At 44.4% G+C, this 17,675-nt stretch overlaps 1 protein-coding gene across 3 annotated transcripts in view; it reads right to left on the bottom strand.

Moving 5' to 3' along the window:
* The window catches only part of PLEKHG3 (pleckstrin homology and RhoGEF domain containing G3), a 45,929-nt gene extending 28,585 nt beyond the window's left edge, over positions 1-17,344 (bottom strand). For 2 of the 3 annotated variants that reach the window (XM_058293284.2, XM_058293283.2), the window contains exon 1: positions 16,505-17,344. The gene's annotated coding sequence lies outside the window, so the exon portion shown is untranslated. The remainder of the gene's footprint in view (positions 1-16,504) is intronic. The other variant, XM_071213878.1, reaches the window with a different exon arrangement.
* Positions 17,345-17,675: the final 331 nt, after the last annotated feature.

The raw sequence follows: 17,675 nt of genomic DNA on the forward strand, positions 1-17,675 counted from the left end.
ATAGGAAGACTTAATAGTCTCAATATGATACTTCCCAACATAATCTACAGATTCAACACAATCCCTACCAAAATCCCAACTGGTTTTTTTGCAAAAAGTGACAAGCTGATATTAAAATTCATTTAGAAATATAAGAAACCAGAAGAGCCAAAAACATGTTGAAAAAGAACAAAGCTGGAATGATATTGCAGAGACAGATGTAGGACATGATATATCCTGCCATAACCCACTAAATGGACTGGGAGAGTATGTAAACTACTATGTAAACTAAAATCCATGCTGTGTAGCAGTGCTTCAAAATGTATTCATCAAATGCAATGAATGTACTACACTAATGAAAGAAGTTGTTGATGTGGGAAAAATAAGGGGTTTGGGGAGTGGGGTATAAGGGAACCTCCTATATTTTTAATGCAACATTTTGTATGATCTATGTATATTTTAAAAATAAATTAAAAATATATTATTATTTTAAAAAAGGAACAAAGTTGAAAGAATCATACCTCCTGACATCAAAACTTACTACACAGCTACATTAGTCACAACTGTATGGTGCTGGCATACAATAAACATATAGACCAATGGAACAGAATTGAAAGTCCAGAAATAAACCTATATATTTATAGTCAATAGATTTTCAACAAGGGTGCTAAAACAAGTTATTGGGGAAAGAATAGTCTTTCAACACATGATACTCAGGCGAGATATCTGCATACAAAAGGATAAAGTCTCAAACCATGCACAAAAATTAATTCGAGAGGAGCGGATGTAGCTCACTGGTTGAGTGCCTGCTTCCCATGTATGAGGTCCTGGGTTCAATCCCCTGTACCTCCTTAAAAAAAAAAAAACTCAAAATGGGTCATAGACCTATACATAATAGCTACAACTAAAAAACTCTTTTTAAAAAATAGTAATAAACGAAAACCATAACAATAGTTTCTTAGATATGAAACCAAAAGTACAAAGAATAAAAGACAAAAATTTGACTGAACTGTCAAAATAAAAATCTTCATGTTTCAAGGGAAACTATCAAGAAACTGAATACGACCCACAGAATGGGAAAAAAATTTTTGCAAATCATATATTTGCCAAGGACCTTATACCAAAATATATTAAAAAAACTACTACAACCAACAGTAAAAAGACAAATAACCCAATCAAAAAATGGGTAAATGATTTGAATAGACACTCTCCAAAGAAGATATACAAACGGCCAACATACACATGCAAAGATGCTCAGCATCATTAGTCATGAGGGAAACACAAATGAATACCACGACAAAATACTACTTCATACCCACTAGGATGGCTAAAGTAAGAAAAAGTGGACAATTACCCTCCCACATTGCTGCTCGGAAAGTAAAATGGTACAGCTGCCTTGGAAAACAGTTTGACAGTTCCTCAAAAGGTTAAACACAGACTTACCAAACAACTAGAAATTCTACTCCTTCGTATATACCCAAGAGAACTGAAAACCTGTATCTGCACAAAAACTTGTACACCAATGTTCAGAGCAGCCAAAAGTAGAAACAAGCCAAATGACCATCATCCGACAAAAAAAATAATAACAAAATGTTCCATTCCAACAAATGGAATATTATTGGGCAATAAAAAAGGACTTTTGATATAAGCAGCAATGTAGATGAACCTTGAAAACATGCTGTGCAAAAGAAATCAGTCACAAAGACTTCATAATATAAGAATCCATGAATGCAGAATGTCTAAAACAGGTAAATTCAGAGTCAAAGTATATGAGTGGTTGCCTAGCACTGAGGGTGAGGCAAATGGTGAATGTCTGTAAATGGGTACAGGATTTCTCTCTGAAGTGATAAAAAAAAGTTTTAAAATTAGACTGTGGGGGAGTGGACATAGCTTAAGTGATTGAGGCCTGATTCCAGTTTATGAGGTCCCAGGTTCCATCCCTGGTACCTCCTAAAAACAAAGAAAAAACGCAACTCCCATTGGGAAGTGGATGTAGCTCAGGGGTTAAGTGTCTGCTTCCCATGCATGAGGTCCTGGGTTCAGTCCCTGGTACCTTCAAAAAAAAAAATTGATTGTGAGTCATGATCATCTTGCTCAACAAAACCCAGCATCCTTTCTTGATAAAATCACTTTGAAAGAGAGGAATAGAAGGAAAATTCCTCAATATGATAAAGGGCATATATAAAAAACCCACTGCTAACATCGTACTCAATGGGGAAAGGTTGAAAGCTTTCCCTCTGAGATGGGAAACAAGACAAGGATGCCCACTGCCATCACTGTTACTCAATATTGTGCTAGAAGTTCTAGCCAAAACAATTAGACAAGAAAAGAAAATAATAAAAGGTATCCAAAAAGGAAAAGAGGAAGTAAAACTCTCACAATATGCAGATGACATGATCCTATATTCTATATTTAGAAAATTCTGAAAAGTCTACAACAAAGCTACCTGACCTAATAAAGGAGTTCAACAAAGTGACAAGATACAAGATCAGCACATAAAAAATCAGAAATGTTTCTGTACACTAGTATTGAACAATCTGAGGAGGAAATTGGGTAAAAAAAAAAAAATTCCATTTACAATAGCAACAAAAACACTCAAATACCAAGGAATCAATTTAACCAAATAAATACAAGACATATAGTCAGAAAACTACAAAACAATGCTAAAAGAAAATTTAAAAGACCTAAACAAATGGAAAGACAATCCATGTTCATGGTTAGGAAAACTAAATATCAGGCAGATGTCAATCCCACCCAAATTGACTTATAAATTCAACGCAATACCAATCAAAATTCCAACAGTCTACTTTACAGAAATAGAAAAGGCAATTACCAAACTTATTTTGAAGGGTAAGTGCACTCAAATAGCCAAAAGCATTCTAAAAAAGAAGAACGATGTGGGAGGACACTCACTGCCTGACCTTGAAACATATTACAAAGCTAGAGTGGTCAAAGCAGCATGGTATTGCTATAAAGATAGCCACAATGATCAGTGGAGTGGAACTGAGAATCCAGAAATAAGCCCTCACCTCTATGGTCAACTGGTTTTTGACAAACCTACCAAGTCCATGTTACCAGGACAAAACAGTCTCTTCAACAAATGGTGCTGGGAGAACTGGAATACCATAGCAAAAGGAATGAAAGAAGACTCTTATCTCACTCCCATATCAGAATCAACTCTAAATTTAAAAGCCAGGACCATAAACTATAAGAAGAAAATGTAGGGAAACATAAGAAGAAAATGTAGGGAAACATCTTCATCTTGTGGTAGGTGGTAGTTTCTTGGATCTTATACCCAAAGCATGAGCAACAAAAGAAAAATATATACATGAGACTTCCTCAAAATTAGACCCTTTTGTACCTTAAAGGGCTATGTCAAAAAGATGGAAAGGCAGCAGCTGGCTCAATGGGGGAAAATATTGGAAATCACATATTTTTGACATATAAAGAGATGCGACAACTCAACAATTAAAAAACAACCCAATTAAGAAATGGGGAAAAGACTTGAATAGACATTTGTCCAAAGAAGAAATACAAGTGGTGAAAAAACATATGAAAAAATGTTCAACATCACTAGCAATTAGGGGAATGCAAATCAAAGTTACAATGAGATATCATTTCACACCTATTAGAATGGTGACTATTAACAACACAGAAAACTACAAGTGATGGAGAACATATAGAGAGATAGGAATACTTATTCACTGCTGATGGGAATATAGAATGGTACAGCCACTTTGGAGGACTGTTTGGCAATTCCTAAGAAAGTTGAATATAGATTTACCATGTGACCCAATAGTACCACTACTGGGTGTATACCCAAAAGAACTGTGTGCAGTGACACAACAGACATTTGCACACCAATATTCATAGCAGCATTATTCATGATTGCCAAAAGATGGAAACAACTTAGGTGTCCATCAACCTATGAATGGATAAACAAACTGTGGTGTATATATACGATTGAATATTATGCAAATGAAGGAGAAATGAAGTCGTGAAGTATATGACAACATGGATGAACCTGGAGGACATTATGTTGACTGAAGCAAGCCAGACACAAAAGGACAAATACTGTATGACTGTGCTATTATGACTAAACATATATTGTGTAAACTCATGGATTTAATAACTAGAATATAGATCATCAGAAAAGAGAATTAGGTTAAAGAATGGAAAGCAGAGGGTTAATCTGGCAGAACTGGTAAAAAGGTTGTTAATCTTTGGAAATGAATAGAAAAAAGCTCATCATAGTGTTTATAAACTAGCAGTGCTATTATATGGTTATGAAAGTGGTTGAAAAGTCTAAAGTCATGTATATTACTAGAAGGAAAGCTAAAAAATCCAACATAGGACTGTACAGCATAATGAAACGTCATGTGAAACATGAATATGGGTAATTTTCAGTTTCTTTGAAACTGGGTATGTTAATGTTACAAGATGTTCATATCGGACAAAAATACAACCAAAGCAAACTATGTACAGTAGTATTATAGCAATATATTAATAATCTTCCAGTAAGGGTAAATAAATAAATAAAAGGAAATATACTAAGGGAAAGAAACTAGACACAAGGTACTACATATTGCTTGACTCTAACTATACAAACTATAAATACAAATAAACTAGGAAAAGAAACAGAATAGCGGCTATGTATAGCAGGGGAAGCACAGAGAAATGGAGAGGTTATTAATGCTTGTCTGTTTTTTACTATTCCTATTATTGGAATAATGAAAATGTTCTAATAATGACTGAAGTGGTAAATGCACAACTATGTGATTACACCAAATACCAATGATTGTACACTCTGGATGGATTGTATGCTCTATTAAAAAGTATCAATAAAAGTGATTTGTTTAAAAAATTAGATTGTGGGGATGGTTACACAATTCTAAATATACTAAAAATCACTGAGTTATATACTTTACATGGTGAATTTTAAGGTATGTGAAATTAGATCTCAACAAAAGTGAAAAAAAAAAAGATTACCTTAAAGCAACAAGTCAGTGGGAGAAGTGTGACTATTCAATAACTGGTGCTGGGTAAATTGGCTAGTCTTCTGGGAAAAATAAAATCAGTTCCATTTTACAAGGCCAAGCGGTTCTCAACCTTACCTTGGCTATACATAAAAGTCACCTGCAGGGAACAGATATAGCTCAAGTGGTTGAGCGACTGCTTCCCATGTACGAGGGTTCTGGGTTCAATCCCCAGTACCTCCAAAAAGCAAGCAAACATAAAGACCAGCCCTCACTGGGGAACAGATATAGCTCAGTGATTGAGTGCCTGTTTCCCACCTACTAGGTCCTGGATTCAATCCCTGGTACTTCCAAAAACACTTCATAGACATAACCATGCAAGATATATTTATTTTATTGGTCTGTTCTGAGGCCTAAGCATCAGTATTTTTTTAAAAGCTCCTCATGAGATTTTAATGTGTAACCAGGCTAAGACCTAGTGTGCTTTTTTAAAAAGTTCCAAATGAATTTAAAATCTAAGCATGGAAAGCAAAATTTTAAGTTTAGAAGAAAATATACTAGAATATATATTTTAAAAATCAGAGTAAGAAAGGATTTCTTAAACAAGATGTGACTGTACAAAAGGCTGGTAAATCGGATATGAAAATTAAAATTCATGATTACTGATATTAATAAAGTTAGCCAAACTGATTTATAGATTCAATGCAATACCAACCAAAATCCCAACAGCTGGGAAATGGATGTGGTTCAACCATTTGGACTCCCATCTGCCACACAGGAGGTCCAGGGTTCAGTGCCCAGGGCCTCCTAGTGAGGGGCAGCTGGCCCATGCCTGAGTGCCAGCCCATGCAGGAACGTCAGCCTGCGCAGGAGAGCCAGCCCCCGACGGGAGGAGCTAGTGCAGCAAGATGACGCAACAAAAGACACATAGGAAAGACAATAAGAAGACCTAGGGAAGCGGACTTGGCCCAGTGGTTAGGGTGTCCGCCTACCACCTGGGAGGCCCGCGGTTCAAACCCTGGGCTCCCTTGACCCGTGTGGAGCTGGCCCATGCACAGTGCTGATGAGCGCAAGGAGTGCCCTGCCACGCAGGGGTGCTCCCGCGTAGGGGAGCCCCACGCACAGGGAGTGCGCCCCGTAAGGAGAGCCCCCAGCGTGAAAGAAAGTACAGCCTGCCCAGGAATGGTGCCACACATACGGAGAGCTGACACAATAAGATGATGCAACAAAAAGAAACACAAATTCCCATGCCCCTGACAACAACAGAAGCGGACAAAGAACAACATGCAGTGAATAGACACAGAGAACAGACAACTGGGGCGGGGCGGGGGGGGGGGGGGGGGGGGGGGAGGGGAGAGAAATAAATAAATAAATCTTTTTTAAAAAAGAAAAAGAAAAAGAAGACCGAGCAGAACAGGGAGGTGAGGTGGCGCAAGACAATAATCGCCTCTCTCCCACTCGCAGGAACGGTTCCCGGAGCCACCTAATGAGAATACAAGCAGACACAGAACAACACACAGTTAATGGACACTGAGAGCAGACAAAAGGAGGACAGGGTGGGGGGAAGAAATGAATAAAAATAAATCTTAAAAAAAAAAAATCCCAAGGGCTTACTTTACAAAATTAAAAAAGGCAATTAACAAATTCATTTGGAAGGGAAAGTGCACCAGAATACCCAAAAGCATTCTAAAAAAAGAAGAGCGATGTGGGAGGAAATTCGCTGCCTGATTTTGAAACATATTATAAAGCTACAGTGGTCAAAGCAGCATGGTATGGGAAGCAGACAGGGCTGAACAGATAGAGCATCCATCTACCATATGGAGGCTCCGGGGTTCGATTCCCAGGGCCTCTCAACCCATGTGGTGAGCTGGCCCACCCACAGTGCTGCTGCTGTGTGCAAGGAGTGCCGTGCCATGCAGGAGCGTCCCCACATAGGGGTCCCCTACACACAAGGAGTGCACCCTGCAAGGAGAGCCACCCTGTGTGAAAAAAGCGCAGCCCACCCAGGAGTGGCGCCACATACAGGGAGAGTTGATGCAGCAAGATGACGCAACAAAAAAGAAACACAGTTTCCCAATGCCAGGGGATAATGCAAGCAGACGCAGAAGAACACACAGCAAATAGACACAGCAGACAACAGGGCAGGGGGGAAGGGGAGAGGAAAAAATAAAATAAATCTTAAAAAAAAAAAAAAAAACAACAGCATGGTACTGGCATAAAGATAGACACATCAATCAGTGGAATAGAACTGAGAATCCAGAAATAAACCCTCAGCTATACAGTTAACTAGTTTTTGACAAACCTACCAAGTTAACGTTAATGGGACAAAAGAGTTTCTTCAACAAGTGGTACTGGGACAACTGGGTATCTGTAACTAAAAGAATGAAAAGAGGACCCCTATTTCACTCTCTATACAAGAATCAACTCAAAATGGATCAAAGATCTAAATATAACAGCCAGGACCATGACACTACTAGAAGAAAATGTAGGGGAACATCTTCAAGACCTTGTAGAAGGTGGTGGTTTCTTGGACCTTACACCCAAAGCATGTACAACAAAAGAAAAAATAGATAAATGGGCCTGCCTCAAAATTAAACACTTTTGCACCTCACAGGACTTTGTCAAAGGGTGAAAAGGCAGCCATCTCAATGGGGGAAAATATTTGGAAATCACATATCCAACAAGGGTTTAATATCCAGGATATATAAAGAGATGTTACAACTCAACAATAAAAAGACGAATGACCCAATTAAAAAATGGGCAAAAGACTTGAACAGATATTTGTCCAAAGAAGAAATACAAATGGCAAAAAAAAAAAAAAAAACATGAAGAAATGTTCATCATCACTAATGAGTAGGGAAATGCAAATCAAAACTATAATGAGATATCACATACTTATCAGAATGGCCACTATTAAAAAGACAGAGAACTACAAGTGTTGGAGAGGATGTGGAGAGATAGGAACAATTTGTCACTGCTGGTGGGAATGCAGAATGGTACAGCCACTGTGGAGGACTGTTTGGCAGTTCCTAAGGAAACTGAATATAGACTTGCCACGTGCCCCTGCAATACCACTACTGGGCATAACCCAGAAGAATTGAGAGCAGTGACACGAGCAGACATCTGCACACTAATGTTCATAGTGGCATTATTCTTAATTGTCAAAAGGTGAAAACAACCCAGGTGTCCATCAACAGATGAATGGATAAAAAAACTGTGGTGTAGTCACATGATGGAATATTATGCAACTGTAAGAAGAAATAAAGTCCTAAAGAATATGACAACATGGATGAACCTGGAGGACATTATGTTGAGTGAAGCAAGCCAGACACAAAAGGACAAAAACGGTATGATTGTGTTACTATGAATCAAATATATTGTGTAACATATTGTATGATTTTTAAAAATTTTATATGTATCCAGTATATTTAACTGAGAAATGTTGTTTTTATTCAACTGTTTTCTTTTTAGTTCAATTATTAAATGTAAAAAATTTTAAAAATTTTTAAAAAAGACAACACAAGACTGAGAAATTACACATACCTTCCTCACAAGACCCTTGGCATCACTTGTTTTTCTTCTCCCCTACCCCTCTCCTTTGCCTATAAAAACCCTACTTTCCATTTTCACTTTGAAATGGTTTGGGGAAGATTCCTCCAGTTCCTTTTGCTTGTGCACTTGCAATAAATCACCTTCACACTAAAAATAAATAAATAAAATCAAGACAATCCACAGATATTTATAATGTATATAACCTATGAAAGATTAATCATATAACAGACACACATATATACATTTAAAATTTCTAAAAACCAATAAGAAAAAGACAACTCTATTAAGAAAAGAGAGGACAGAATTACCTCTGAAAAGGTACACAAGAATCACTAACATTGAAAGTCTTAGATAGGAGCTGGGTGGCAGGGGACAGAGGTGGCAGACTTTTCACAACTCCCTTTTTGGAGTCTGAATCATGTGAATGTATTACCTGATTTAAAAAAAAAAATTTTTTTTTCTTAATGTAAAGGGCAAAGCTTCACAGAATAGTAAACACTTTAGACTGGTCAATAAAACATGAGAAATATACAAACCCTACCTGTAATCAAAGATGTACTAATTTAAAAACTAGTTGTTAAAATAACTGTAAAATAGCATTTCATGTCCACCAGATTAGAAGCGACAATACCAAATGTTAGCAAAATAGGAGCTCTGCTATTTCCTGGTAAGAAAATAAACTGGTTACAAATCATTTGAGGGTATTCTTTGCCAGTATGTTAAAAAGCATACCTCATGACCCAGTAATGCCACTGCTGGCACATTGCTAGCACATTGCTAGAGAAGACTAGGTACATGGATGTGCAATACAGTATTATTGTGATGAGAAATGGAAACAACCTAAATGCCCACGAAAAGGGGAAGTAATATAACCATACAATAGACACTATATAGCAGCTAAGGTGAACAAACTACATTTAAATATATTAGCATAGATAATTCTAGAAAACAATCGTAAGTAAAAAAATCTAAGTTCAAGAAGGATATGAACATGATACACTATATGCATAAAATTAAAAACTAGGAAGATACTGTAAATTACTGTAACAGTAAAAAATATAAAAAGCATGCAGGAATAAAAAACACCATATTCAGAAAAGTGGTTAATTCTGCAGAGGGAGTAAAGAGAAAAGGTTTAGGGAGAAGTACAAGGGATGCTTCAATCCTCTCTGTAACATTTTCTCTCTAAAGAAAATGAGAGAAGCAAAAATGGTAAAAATAACACTGGCCAGAACTGGACGGTGCAAACACAGGGTAGAGATTTCTACATAGAGGAGGCCCCAGATACCCATCTGGAGACTAACTCAAAACAACCAGTACCAAGATTTACCATGAAGTGTCTTTCACCAGCATCAAGAACCAAAACAAAGTGGAATAAAGCTCTTGATGAAGAGAGGCCTGAGATTTTTTTTAATCGCAGCTCCTCCCAGTCATTTGCAGGCCTTGGAAAGTGCTGTGTATCACCCAAGTAGGGTAAACAACACCCAGGTAGATGCATAAAATGTAAATGCAATGAAAACATTCTTGTTTTGATGGAGGCAAGTGCCCTTTGGTATAAATGGCAATCTGCGCGGGTGGAGCTGAACTAAGGTTGTATCCATTATGGCTCCCCTGTAACACAGTAAAATCTTGGCAAGCTGGACCCTCTGGGGAGAGAGCTACCCAAAAAAGGAGAGAACAGGGTTTACAAACAGGGTAGAAGTACTCCAATTATTCTGAAGTTCAAACCTCATCCCTGCCAGTATTAGCTGACAGATCCTGGTCAAGTTACCCAAGCTGCTGGGGACTCAGTTTCTTCATCTGTAAGATGGGGGTAGTACAGCCTATTTGAGAGGATTAGCTTGCCTGTTGAGAAGATCAGTGGTATTATGACCTAAATATCAACACTTTTCACAATTTCAGCCAGTCGGATAGGAATCTCCTCAGAATGTGTAACCCACTTCCCTGCCTTTCTACAGGGAGTCAGGGATCATAGGTGAACCAATCCTTGACGACTGGGGTTCACAATTACCAGCAAAGCATGAGTTATCAAACTGATGATCCACAGAGGGCCGAGCTGTCCTTGGCCACTCCCCCTAAATAAATGACCCCCACCCCCGACTCCAATGCCACTCTTACTGTCAAAGTTCAGGGGACTGTCTGTGGTCCTCAGTCCTCTCCCTGCTGGTCGTCTTAGCCCCTATTACCTTTTCCTTAACTGTCTGTGTACTTGGCAGCTTATATGTCTGAGTTAAACAGGCACTGAGGGTGCTGGCATGAAGACAACTCAAGTTCCTTGGCTGTTCCAAGACCTCCTTGGCTACGTGCAGATAAGCAAGCTGCTAGGTGGCCAACTTTGGGAGAGTTCAGGATAGGAGAGCTGTTATAGACTATTAAATGAGCCACATCCAAGGTCAAATCCACACTCGCCTGCACAATTTAGGACCAATATGCAGGAGGACAAAATGCAGCAAGCCCAGGAAGACTGATCCAGGGAAGCAGATGTGGCGCAAGTGTAGAGCTTCCACCTACCATATGGGAGGACCCAGGTTTGATCCCTGGGGCCTTCGGGTGAAAAAAGGAAGAGAAAGCGTGTCCATGCGGTGAGCTAGTGCCCACACAAGTGCCTGCGTGGTGAGCCAGTGCCTGCACAAGTGAGTCATGCAGCAAGATGATGACGCATCAGAAGAGAGACAAGGGGAGAGTCAAGATGAAGCGCAGCAGAGACCAGGAGCTGAGGTGGCGCAATTGACAGGGAACTGCTTTCCACATCAGAGGTCCCCAGGATCCAATGAGAAAAAAAGACAACACAGACAAAACAGGAGGGCAAGAGGAGGGGAATGGGGGTGGGGAGGGGGGCCGGGGAATAAATAAGTAAATCTTTTAAAAAATTTTTAAAAAGACCCACCCAATGACACTAAGTACCCAGACATTTTTCTAGGCTGCAGCAAAAGAGTATCAGAGTAACTGACCACAGGTTAATTTCTTAGAATCCTACATCCTGGGCACTTTCAGACAGGACTAGAACATTTGTGAAAAGAGTGTATACTTCTTTGATCCAAAGGTTTCATCACAAAGGAGGGTTCTACTTATTTGACAAATATCTCCTGGAACCCTACTAGCTGGCAGACTCTGGGGATACAGCCATGAGCAGGGCAGATGGAGGCTGCATGAATATTGGTTCCCTTTTCAAGAAGTACTTGCCCATCGATGGCTCAAGAACCTCTGATTTAAACAAACACCCAGCTCATGGCCTGGAAAAAACAGCCTTCACTCTTCCGGCGTCCCTCCCTTACCTTCTCCACCCAGATCCCAGCCATGACCAGGGCAACTTCTAGGACACTCAGACTGTGCATCTGCAGCCACCGTTGCACCAGTGGAACCCTGACGAGGTCCTGCATTCAGGCCCAGAGCCTGCTCGGTGGGCAGGAGGGTACAAGTCCTTAAAAACTCATTCCTCGAGCTTAAATCAGAGCTCTCTCCCCCAAGGCCAGCGAGAGAGGTGTAACAAGTCTGGCTCTCTCTTTCGCTTAGCTCCTCAGGTGGCAACAGCCTACCCAGGGCTGGGCTTAATCCCCACCACTGTCTTCTGCCCCCTACCGCCATGGAACAAAAGCTGGAGCAGATGAGACCACCAACCCAGAATACCATCGGGACGGGACCCTGTTGATCACACCCTGCCTGGTTCTTGCTGTTACGTGGCCACAAAGATGAGTCAAGCTCCTGCCCTCAGAGAGCTTCTAATCAAAACAAGAGTCAAGAACAGGGAGCCAATTAAGACGACCAGTCTTTATCCCCAGACCCACAGCTACCATCCAGAAGTGACCACCAGTGTGTCCAGATAGGCTTCCTTCTGGTCAAGGTCCCTCTACCCCGCCCAGTCTTCTTTCTCCTCTGACTTGAGGTCACCCGAACTTCTCATCACAAGAGTGCTTGGGGTGGCTCAGCGCGCTCTCTGCAACTTCCTCTTAGGCCAGATTACATCTTAGCTTTACCCTTGTCTGTGGGCACCAAGCGGCAGCCCGGAAGTTCCTTCACCGCAGGGCCTGCCTGGCTGCCCCTCCGGGGGAGTGGTCCGGCTGATGACCACTTCCCTCAGCCTCACTCCCCTCCACCCAGCCCTCACTTCCTGAGCCAGGGCAGTGCCCCCAGGAAGCCGCTCCCCACAGGTTTTGACAGCAGTGTTTTACACTAGGCCCCTCCCTCTGAGGTGCGTGGCTCCAGCTAGGAGGCGAGGAGACTCCTAGGGCAGCCAGCCCACGCTCATTCTGTTGCTCTAAATTCTGTCCCTGAGGAACCCTTTTGAAACTCTAGCGCCTACGTCAGAATCTTCTCGCCCCTCTGCTGGCTCCCCAGAACAGCTTCACCCACCTTCGCCCAGCTCCCTCCAGTCCCTCCCTTTCCCCACACCTCCTTCTCCCCTCCAGGAGATTGGGGGGAGGAGAAGCTAGCCTTCCCAGAGCAAGACTGAGGCTGGGTAGGGAGGCCAGGGACCAAGGTATGATTCACCAGGGCTGCTAGGAAGCAGGGGGAGTTCCAGAGCCAGGGAAGGTCCTTCTGTCACCTGGGCGGGCAGCACAGACCCAGGAGTCCCAAATCCTCACCTATCAGGAATCTAGGGTAGAAGAGCGTCACTGAGGGTCTTTGCTAACTAGGATTTCTATTTTCACCTCCCTCCTACTTTCCTCACTCCCACCCAATACTTAAAATGGTATGTTTTTCATCTGGAGTCCTCAGCAATAGCACTAAATAGCTTGTACTAAAAACAAGCAAAAACAAACAAACAACAAAAAACAACTGTCTTGTGCTATCCCTATAGAGTTTGGTTCAATAACAATAAAAAGTCATTTATTGAATACATCTCTAGGTTCTGCTAAACATTGAACACACAGCATCTGTTATTCATTCTCACAACACCAAAGGTAATAGGTATGATGATTAAACCCATTTTATCGGTGAGAAACATGGCTCAAGGAGTTCTGCACCAGGTCAAAAGGCCGCAGGACTAGTAAGCTGGAATGCTGGGACTTCAGTTCAGGTGTGCCCCAACTCCAAACCCTGTACCTCAACGCCGTGCTGTGCTGCCGGGACTGAAGATGGAACGGCACATCCAGGAGCAGCCTCACCGGGATCCCAGTTAGGCAGGGGTCTCAGTTGCTTGAACTAGGTTTCAAGGGTGGGAAATCAGGAAGAAAGGAAAACACCTCCTCCCGCAATTCTCAAAATCCCTTCCTCAGGGAAGGGTCTAAATATCATCGAGGCCACCTGGCGTCAATTCACAACCACCTTTCCTATTATGTTTCTCATCACTGACATGCTCTTTCCCTTCATCTTGTTTACTGTCAGCTTCCTCCACTAGGATGTCAGCTCCCAGAGGACACAGATTGTTGTCTGTTTTGTTCACTGGCATGTCCCCAGGACCTCGCATTCATATACTGGGTGCTAAGTAATCACGGAATGAATGACTACTTTAAAATAGAACTAAGAGGCATGAGTATAGGAAAGAAATGAAGATGATCCATTGAGGGAAGAAAGGAGAGCCGAGAAAAGAGGGTCAGAGGGCCTGGCTGGAGGTGAGCTGGGGACCCCAAGATGAGCCTGACAAGAGGGAATAAGAGAATCCAGTAGAGCCTTCTAGCTGGCAGTAGTGCTTTCCAGCTGCGAGGGCCCTGCCTGAGAGCTCTGCTGGGGAGGGCAGAGGAGGGCAGGCTCGCAGCTCTGGAACAAAGGCCTGTGGACATGGAGCTGGCCAGAGAGGAGGGACAGAGCAGCGGCCTGGGCCAGAGGGGAGGCCTGGGATGGGGGAGGAAGGCCCAGATGGGAAGCAGAAGACAGTCCTGAGTGCAGCTGCAAAGGCACCACCCTCCCGATGCCCAGAGCCTCAACCCCCAACACAAGAGCGCACGGCCAGCTGGCTTTACACTTAGCCTCCAATGCAGGGGCCAGCCTGGGCTCTGAAAGGATGGTGGCTGTGGAGGGGCGAGCCATACATCTGGAATGCTGCCCCTCTGCCGCCTCCTGCCCAGGTCACCCCTCAGGCCACGGCCTTTGGCCTCTTCCTGTGTAAACACAGTGACCCTGGGATAGCTGTGGATTTAGTTAGGCAAATGTTTACACGGGAGCTGGGATATTATAGGCCAGGGCGGAAACCTCCACCACTGGCTCCTGGTATCTACTGTCTTTTTACTTACAGTAAAGCGGTAAAGCCCTTGAAGGTACCCCCTCCTAGCAACAGCAAGCCCTTTATTTTGTATAAGTTCTGTGGAACGCTTTCTAGTCCTGTGGCTTCCTTTGACCCTTAACTACCACAGCCCCTCTGCGGAAGGCAAAGCAAGTAACTCCACTTTAGTATGTGGAAACTGAGTCAGACAAGGTAAGTGAATGCCCAGGTCACGTTGGAAAAAGCATGGATTAGACCGAGGGACAGAATCTAAGTTCTGGTCCCTACTCGGCCAAGAGTTGCCAGGCTCAAGTCACTTTATTTTCCCTGTCTTGATGCTTTCAAGTGTAAACGAAGGTGGCTAAGATGGGGGAGGGGGGATAAATAAATAAATCTTAAAAAAAAAAAAAAAGGCTAAGCTGAGAGACTTTCTAGCCCAAGCGACTATCCAAATAAGACCTGTCCTGGACTCCCAATTCAGTGCTCTTTCCACTCTTCCTTGCTGCATCGCTTGTGATAATAGGCAGGAGAAAGGACTCCAAAGCAGCTCTTAAACCACTTCCTCTACTTCCTCTACTGCCATGACTCTGCCTTGGGATTTACCCTATCGAGACTCACTGACCCATTCCCAGAGCAAGATACCCAGGGAGCCAACGGGTAGCCCTACCTTCCAGGAAGGGAATGGGGGATACAGAGGCAGCAGAAGAGTTAGCAGCCGTGGTACATGAGGGGAGGAGGGGTGAACGGCAGAGAAAACAGGGTTCTTGTCTGCACCTCTTTGGGTTCTAACTTCCTAGGTTTCCTGCAGAGGAAGTCTGGGGTGGTCACTCTGCTGGGCCACTTACAACTCCTCTCCCAGCCAGCAGAGAACAGGCTGCAAAGGCCCCCAAGGTGAGGCAGCTGGTGTGCTCATTAGTCTCCCCTCTTTATTTCTTGAGCAATGTGCTTGGGCTCGCACAGGAGCACGGCTGGGAAGGCAGGGGGCCACCTCCCCAGTCCAGAGTTCCCTAGAGGCTTACAAAGACTGGGCTGCCTCGTCGGGTGGCCCTGAGCAGGCGACAGCCCCCTTCATCAGCTAGCAGCTTGGCCAGTGGCCTTAAGGATGAAACGCTTATGAGGGGCCCTAATACAGCCCACCCACCAAGGCCTCCCCTCTCCAGGCTCCCACCATTATAGATCCTACTCCGTTCTTCCTTTTGGTTTCAAAAGTAGCTCCAAAAAGTAAGAGTAGCTACCTAAAAACGTCTTGAAAATTTCAAGGGTGCAAATAACCAAAACGATTCTAGGAGTGAGCGAGGTCATGGCAGACAGTGACACCCAGTGCTTTCGTCTCCCCGACATCTCGTTTCTAAAACCTTCTTTAATCATTCCAAGGCATGTAGCTGAGACTCCCGTGTGGCACCAACCCGGAACAGACTGCTGGCGCGTCAGGGGCACACACGACCAGAAGTCCCGGTCCTTCCCCAGAAGAGTCTACTCCGCCTGCGCCCACAGCCTGGGACAAGGACAGCCCTCGAGCAGCCGAGCGCGCAGCGCAGGGGAAGGAGGTGGGAGCAGGCTCCTCAGTTTTCAGACTGAGCCTCGGGGCCACCCGATGCATTCTCTCCTTTTGTTTCCGGGGTGGGGGACGAAAAGGACAGAAAATGTCTACTCGCACGACCCTCCCGCGCACCGGTCCTGCACTGAGAGAGCCGCCCTAGGAGGAGCCAACGCCGCCCCGAGCCGTCCTCGGTCCTCACCCGGAGAGGGGCTAGAGCGTGCGCTCCAGGAGGTCCGGGTAGGGGCCTCCCAACTCGGAGCACCAGTCCTCCGCGAACTGCACCCGCAGGGCGACAGGGAAGAGCCGCGGCACACTCACCGAGCGGTCGCAGCCCGCGGGGTCCGGACGCGCACAGCGCGCTGGGCTGCCCAGGTGCCGCCAAGACTCCGGCGCAAGTTTGAAAGTCGCTCTCGGAAGGGGCTGAAGCTGCCGGGCGCTGCCGCCCACTGCCACCGCCTTCGCGGCCAGCGACGCGGCCAGCTGCTAGCGCGGCCCCCAGGGACCCCAGCCAGCGCGCGCCTTCCCAGCGCCCGGCAGGAAGTCGGGGCCGAGCCGAGCCCGAGCCGCCGCGGCAGGGAGGGAGGAGGGAGGGGCGAATCAGGAATTTTTCCAGTGGGTGGAGACTCGGCCCCGCCGCTGGAATCCGGCAATCGGCGGCTCCGCGGGGGCCCAGGGCAGCTTCGCGGCGCGGCGCTGCGAGCCGGAGCCGGGGTAAAGGCTGCGGTGGCGGCGGCGGGGATCGGGCGCAGCTAAAGATTAACGCCCGCAGGTGGGGCGAGCGCGCGGCCCTGGCGGTGTCAGTCGGGCGGAAACGAGAGCCTCCGGGGTATCCCAGACGCCCTAAGCTGCAAAGACGCACGTGGAAGGTGTCGCAGACCTGATTTCACCGGCTCCAGAGAGGGCGCCGCACGGCTTCTCAGCGAGCGGCCCACGAGTCCCTATTTAGGGAAAGAAGTCTTTTCTCAAGTGTCCACTAGTTGGGATTGGCGTCGGGGGCCCCGGTCCTACCACAGCCCGTCATCGCGGTCTTTCTGAGTCAGAAAGTCACGTCTTGAATTCCTCACCCGGACTCGGTCTTTACAAATGTAAATCCAATCCCCAGAGAAACTGACTGGGAGGAAGAAGCTGATTACTTCGAGGGAGTTCCACCAAAGTGCTGTGGAGTGAGATGAATGAACCGTGGGTTAGAGAATCCTGACTTTGTAAAACAGACAGAAAACTCTCAAGCTTTAGGTTTGTGCGTGGTTATATGAGCATGGATGGCACAAACGTGGAAGCTGGGGGAAGGGCAAGGGTACTCGATACACCAGGCTGGATTTTGAGCAAGGATATACATTTTTAAAACCGTAATAATTCATCAATAAAGGTACTAAAGAAAAAATGAAGATTTTGTTCCAGAGCAAAGCCAGGAGCCAAGCCTAGACTGAACCCCAGAAGAGGAACGACCCCCCCACACACAGACACACACAAACACATTGGCTAAGGTCAT

This window comes from Dasypus novemcinctus, chromosome 3, assembly GCF_030445035.2.
Source record: "Dasypus novemcinctus isolate mDasNov1 chromosome 3, mDasNov1.1.hap2, whole genome shotgun sequence".
Lineage (NCBI taxonomy): Eukaryota > Metazoa > Chordata > Mammalia > Cingulata > Dasypodidae > Dasypus > Dasypus novemcinctus.